The following is a 6477-nucleotide window of genomic DNA, read 5'->3' on the forward strand; positions in this document are numbered from 1 at the left end:
CTTCTCTTGTTGTGGAGCACAGGCTCTAGGTGCGCGGCCTTCAGTAGTGTGGCGCGTGGGATCAGTAGTTGTAGCTCGCGGGCTGCAGAGCGCAGGCTCAGTAGTTGTGGCGCGTAGGCTTAGTTGCTCCACGGCATGTGGAATCTTCCTGGACCAGGGCTCAAACCTGTGTCCCCTGCATTGGTAGGGGGATTCTTTTTTTTTTTTTTTTTTTGCGGTACGCGGGCCTCTCGCTGCTGTGGCCTCTCCCTTTGCGGAGCACAGGCTCTGGATGCGTAGGCTCAGTGGCCATGGCTCACGGGCCCAGCCGCTCCACGGCATGTGGGATCCTCCCAGACCGCGGCACGAACCCGTGTCCCCTGCATCGGCAGGTGGACTCGCAACCACTGCGCCACCAGGGAAGCCCTACCACTGCGCCACCAGGGGAGCGCGGTAGGGGGATTCTTAACCACTATGCCACCAGGGAAGCCCTATGTGCAGTTTTAATTTAGGATATGCTCTACTTTTAAAAAAGCATTGAGCTTTAGTTCTCATGATCACAGTATGGCTGCTGCAGCTCCTGCTATTATACCTGTAGACCAAGGAAGAAGAAAAGGGAAGGACAAAGGGCAAAAGCCAAGAGCCAAAGAGTAAATTCAGTTGATCCTTCACTTAAATAGACTTCTCAGAAGCCTTTCTCACTTACTTATCATTGGCAAGGATTGTTTTTATGTTTCTTTGATTGGTGTCAAATTCACTTTCCTTAATGGGGCACTCAATTTTATGGACTTCCCCTCATTCTATGATGTTGTAGGAAATGTGAGAGGGGAAATTATGCTCGTTAATTTAGACTTACATGAGGAAGGGAGGAGTGCTATTAACACCAAGCCATCTTAATTTCCATAAAGCAAATACCCAAAGAACATAATTTGAGTCGTTCCTTTTTCAGATTCTGCTTCATTCAGCTTGGATTCCAGCCAGACCTTGTCCTCCTTCTCCAGCTGCACCATGACAGTTCCCAAAGCAAGTTTGTGACTGTCTTTGGCTTGGGCTTGCTTCCATCTGACCCGGATGCCATTCCTCATGAGTCCGATCTTCACAGATCTCTGAAACAGCTCATTGTCAAAGGCAAAATTGTACACACCAGGGGTGGTGCAGCTGAACACTCCAGTGGTCAGATTAAAGTGGTCCTGCTGGTTGTACAGGGCTTCCTTGAAAACAACGGGCTGGAAGGGCTTTGGGAGAGGTTCACTAAGCTTCACGAAAAAGGCAGATTTTGGTGGCAATGGACACCTCTCATTAGCTCCAGGTGACCCTCTTTGTCCCATTTTTCCTGGATGACCTTGAGGACCTTTACACAAGATATACAGACAAACGAAGGAGGTAATTCTGAACTCATGCATTTTATGATCAGCGTACTTCTGTCTCCCTCCCTCCCATCCACCTTTTTTACTTATGATCTTAAAGATTCTCTTAAAGTTTCTTTCTCTATTCTGTGGGAATAGCATCCAGTGCTAACTTTTGTCATAGCTTTTACCACACTGAATTGTAACCGCTTCCTTAAGCACTTGTGTCCTTGACTGTGCCTGTGCCTCATTAGAGTGCCCAGCTTGTAGTTAGCATTCAAAGTATGTTTTCTGAATGCATAAGTGCATGAATTGTTTTTCTTAACTTATGCCAAAGGCAGAACCATATGTTTTCTTTATTATAAACCGTATAACTAAGGACCACTTTCTGTAGGAACTGATGCAGAAAAATCCAGAAATCATATTGTGCTATAGCTAAAAGAGCACAGATCAGTTGTACTGAAACCCACGTAAGCGTTACAGTCACCTGTGGAGCTCAAAAGGCTCACTGATGCCCTGGCCGCACTCTGCTTCTTCTATATCGGAATCCCTGGACGTGGAGCTCAGGTTAATGATGTACACAGGTCAATCTGATGGAAACCATTGTCCTCAGGTATCCAAGTGGCAGAGTGAGTGTTCAGAGCTGAATGGCGATCTAATCCCCAGCCTGTTGGTATCTTTTCATGATACCACCTTGCCCCTGATTTTGTGGCAGTCACCACTGCTTCAGTGTGAAATATGTGCTGCCACACTGCACAGAAATAACCATGATATTTGTAAGAGTACGTCTACTTAAGTGCTATTCAAGCTATTTTCTCAAGCTAGTTATCCTGACTGATAACCAAGCATATAAGCACCACTGATGTCTTTTTTAGAATACAAAGTTACCTTACTCTCCCAAATACATGACTGAACTTCAAAATTAAAGAACAAACTGAGTATTCATGCATGTTTTGTATGGTATGCTCTCTAAATTCACCAGGTTCAACCGTTTTCTCTAATCTAGCAAAAAAGATTTGTCTCTAAATGTTTTACAAGCGAGTTATTTTTCACATTGTGTTTGCATGTTTGTGGGTGTGTGCATGCATGCATGTGCATGTGTGTAGCTGAGTGATCTTCCTTACCATGTGAATCAAAATGTATCTCAATTTAGAACTTACTATGTTTTTCCCATTCTAGAGGAAGAGCTAACTAGTGGGAAAACACTGGGTCTCTAGCCAAGAGCTGCAGTATTGGTGTGTGAATTCCCACTGAGCTCCAGCCAAACATTAATTCTTCATTCAGGGAGCACTTCTCGTTGCATAGTTGACTATGTGTCACCTGTCCTGTTGCCAATTTCTCTAAGTATATTAGACTGAAATGTTTACAGGTCAGTACTTCCCTGATTTTGCCCCACAAAGCAGCAATTTTGAATGGTTTAACCTACTGTAAATAGTAGTATGCAGATGGAATCCCTTTCTTGGAGATCTTTTCAAAGTACAAACCAACTGCCTCAAACCCAGTTTGCTCCTCAGCAAGGTGGTGAGAGGATGGGGATGAATTTGTGCTACAGATACTTTTCCCCATAAGAATTCTCCCACATTTCTTTATAGATACACTAAATGAACCTGATATATGTTTTTGTCCTTGCCCCATGGCATGCTGTGTATGAATAGCAACCAGAGTTATAGTTTTGGGTCTCCACTCCAGTGGTATATGAAATATCCTGAGAGCTTTCTAAACATATGGGTAATTTGCATCTATTCCCAAGTTTCTGATTCAGTAACTGTAAAATGCAGTTTTGACATTCTGATGCATAATCAGAGTTGAGAAACAACTCATAGGCATTGAAAAGAAGAAATGTCTTGCTTCAGCAATCTTAGGCTCATTTAGGAGTTTAACTGGGTCTGTGAACATTACAACCAAAGAGAGAAAGGAAAGAACAGTAAAAGCAAAAGAAAACAATCTCGGGCTTCCCTGGTGGCGCAGTGGTTGAGAGTCCGCCTGCCGATGCAGGGGACGCGGGTTCGTGCCCCGGTCCAGGAAGATCCCACATGCCGCGGAGCGGCTGGGCCCGTGAGCCACGGCCGCTGAGCCTGCGCGTCCGGAGCCTGCGCTCCGCAACGGGAGAGGCCACAACAGTGAGAGGCCCGCGTAACGCAAAAAAAAAAAAGAAAAAAAGGAAAGAAAACAATCTCTCACCTTCTTAACCAGCTATTCCCAAAGGGCCTGGAGGGCTTGGGGGTCCTGGGGGTCCCCGAGGTTCACAGGGTTCAGAATTTCCTTCAGTCTTGAGATCAGCTGGGGCTGATGTTATGGGCAGGGCCCAAATCCAGAAACCTAGAGCAGAAGAGTAACGGGAAAAGTTCACGTAGAGACTGGAAAATGCTGCTGCTGCTCTTGAAGGATCATGTTCCCATCCTGTCAAAGGGACGCAAACCCTCAAAATCCCAAGGAGCATCCATTGCTGTGGGCATCCACATCAATGCCGGGACTAGGGTCAGAGATGGTTAGGAACGTTCCAAGGGCATTATCCCTTGTTATTGAACCCTCCCTAGATGGGGCCCAGAAAAGGCAAAAGGGACTTACTGATCTTTCCCATTGGAATCCGGCGTTGCTTCTTCCAACTTATGCCTCTGTGGCCTAGAAATAGTCTCTGGCAGAGTCACATTCACTACCTGGTGTTAGTTGTGATGATTTGGTATCTGAAGTCCACTCACTTAAGCACTAACGTTGTGTCTATAGAGAAATTGCCTAGTTTCTTTTTCTCTCAGTTTTCCCACCTATACATTGGGGGATAATTACACCTATCTAAGAGGGTAGCATAGGGTTTGGGGATAATATAATAAAGTATCTGGCACAGCGAAGGCACAAGGCTGACTCCCAATATAAGATTGTCCTGACGTTTGCTCTTCTTTGAATATATCTAGGTTGTAGAAATTTTCCTTGATTGACATCCTTTTATTCCCATTAACAAAGCAAAGCCTGGACATGGGCTTAAATCTAAAACAATAGGTCACCGATACATACAAATTCTAGAGGAAATTGTCCCCAGAGACTGAAAGCACTGTCTGTCCTGATAAATCAACTATTGTAGCAGAGTGGTCCTAAATGTTACCTACAAGTTTAATTTTTGTATCATCTTTTTTTTTTTTGGTATCATCTTAATACTTGCTTTAAAAGACAACTAAGCCACCAATCATATCCTTGGTAATAAAATTGGCTCTAATTTCTGATCCCATTGATGACTTACAAAATGGTAAGTCAAGTAAGTAAGTATGAAAGTAAGTCAATAAAATAGTTATTAGAAAAATCTGAGAATTTAAAAAAATATTTATTTATTTTATTATTTTTGGCCGCATTGGGTCTTAGTTGCAGCATGCAGGATCTTTCATTTCAGGGTGCGGGCTTCTCTCTAGCTCTGGCATGTGGGCTCCAGAGTGCTTGGGCTCTGTAGTTTGCAGCACGCAGGCTCTAGTTGTGGCATGCATGCTTAGCTGCCCCGCGGCATGTGGGACCTTAGTTCCCCCACCAGGGATGGAACCCATGTCCCCTGCATTGGAAGGCGGATTCTTAACCACTGGACCACCAGGGAAGTCCCAAGAATTTGTTTCTCAAAGTCAGACAAGGTTTCACACATCCCAGCTCTGACACTTCCCAAATGTGCAACCTTGGAGAAATTAACTAAACTCTTTTTCAGCCTCAACTATACAGTGGTGCTATGAATTCCAACTTGAGTCGCAGAATTTCTTAGAGGTGAAAGAGTATGATGTAATAAATGTGCCTGCCATGATGCATGGTACATCAAACAGTCCCCATATATTAACTCTTGGCCCCTGGCCCCTACTCTCTACGTTCTAATGAAAACACTGTACATATCTGAGCATCTTTATGACTAGAAATTATTGATGGTTTCTCATATGAAAGCCTTGGGGCATCTTAAAATAATTTTAAGATGGTTATGAGAAAATCCCAAGTGTTCAGGCACTTGCATAGCCCTCATTTTATTTTTGTAATTTTCTAGACCCCTCTGTGAGTTTGGGAGAGTTTGAATATTACATTCCTCATTGGAGAGAAGAAAAAATTAAGGTCCAGAAAAATGGAAGTATTTGGACTCCTTTGAGACTGTTTTACAGGATGGAACTTGTTCTGGAATATTCTTCTGTTTACTCGTAGGTGATTGTGCTTTCATTTAATTATGGCTGGGATCTCACATGACTGGAGATTAGTGGGGAACACCTTGTATGTTCAGAGTCTAAAGTATACCCCACACCCCCTGCCCCCAAATAAACATCCACAGACATATACGCACTCACCACTCAAACAGAAAGTTCTCATACACACAAAATCATTCAATACAGGTTGCCTAGTACAACAAAGAGTATATTTAATAGGTTTTTGTTAGATGTTATAGCACTGTCCTCAGCACATATTGTAATAATACTTCAGCTGACTAGAAAATATAACCACCACTGGAAGGTGTTATTGAAGACTCGGTTGACTTATTTCATGCAATGTTCCTATAGGAAATCTTTGAAAATTATTTTTTCCTATCCATATTGCAAATCCCCAAAGACAATGCATATTTCCCATTATGGGCAATGTGAATTATATAAGGGACATTTTTTCTGTTTTGTTTTGCCCCTAGGAAAGTCAGATTCATATTTCCAACTAAAATTTTAAACCTGGGTAGGTGCACACATCTGTACTTTAATTGACCATTTACTATGATTTTGCTTTTTTTTGTCTTTTGTCTACTCCTAATTTTTACCTGCTTGTATTTTTCTACTTTGTCCTATTAATTTATGTAAGATAACTCAAATATGCTATGGTCTAATGTGAAAGCAGAGATAGAGGAGAGAAAGGGGATAGTGGATAGAGAGATGAAACATATACAATAGCTTTGGCTTTTAAACTGGATACAATGAATGAAATCAGTAGTAAACTTTAATATCTTACTATTAGTAGTAAAACAGTAAGGGTGGTAAAGGAGAGCATGGACATTATATAGTAAGAAAATGTGTGGGAGGGAGAGGTAGAAAAGAGACAAAAGATGAATTAAAGGATAAATAAACAAACAAACAAACCCAAGAAGGTAGCACAGAAACACTCAGCTTTATAGTGATAAAACATGAACGCCAGAATCAGAGGCAAATATAGAGGAAGGGAAAGA

This window comes from Lipotes vexillifer, unplaced genomic scaffold (genome assembly GCF_000442215.2).
Source record: "Lipotes vexillifer unplaced genomic scaffold, Lipotes_vexillifer_v1.1 scaffold374, whole genome shotgun sequence".
NCBI lineage: Eukaryota > Metazoa > Chordata > Mammalia > Artiodactyla > Lipotidae > Lipotes > Lipotes vexillifer.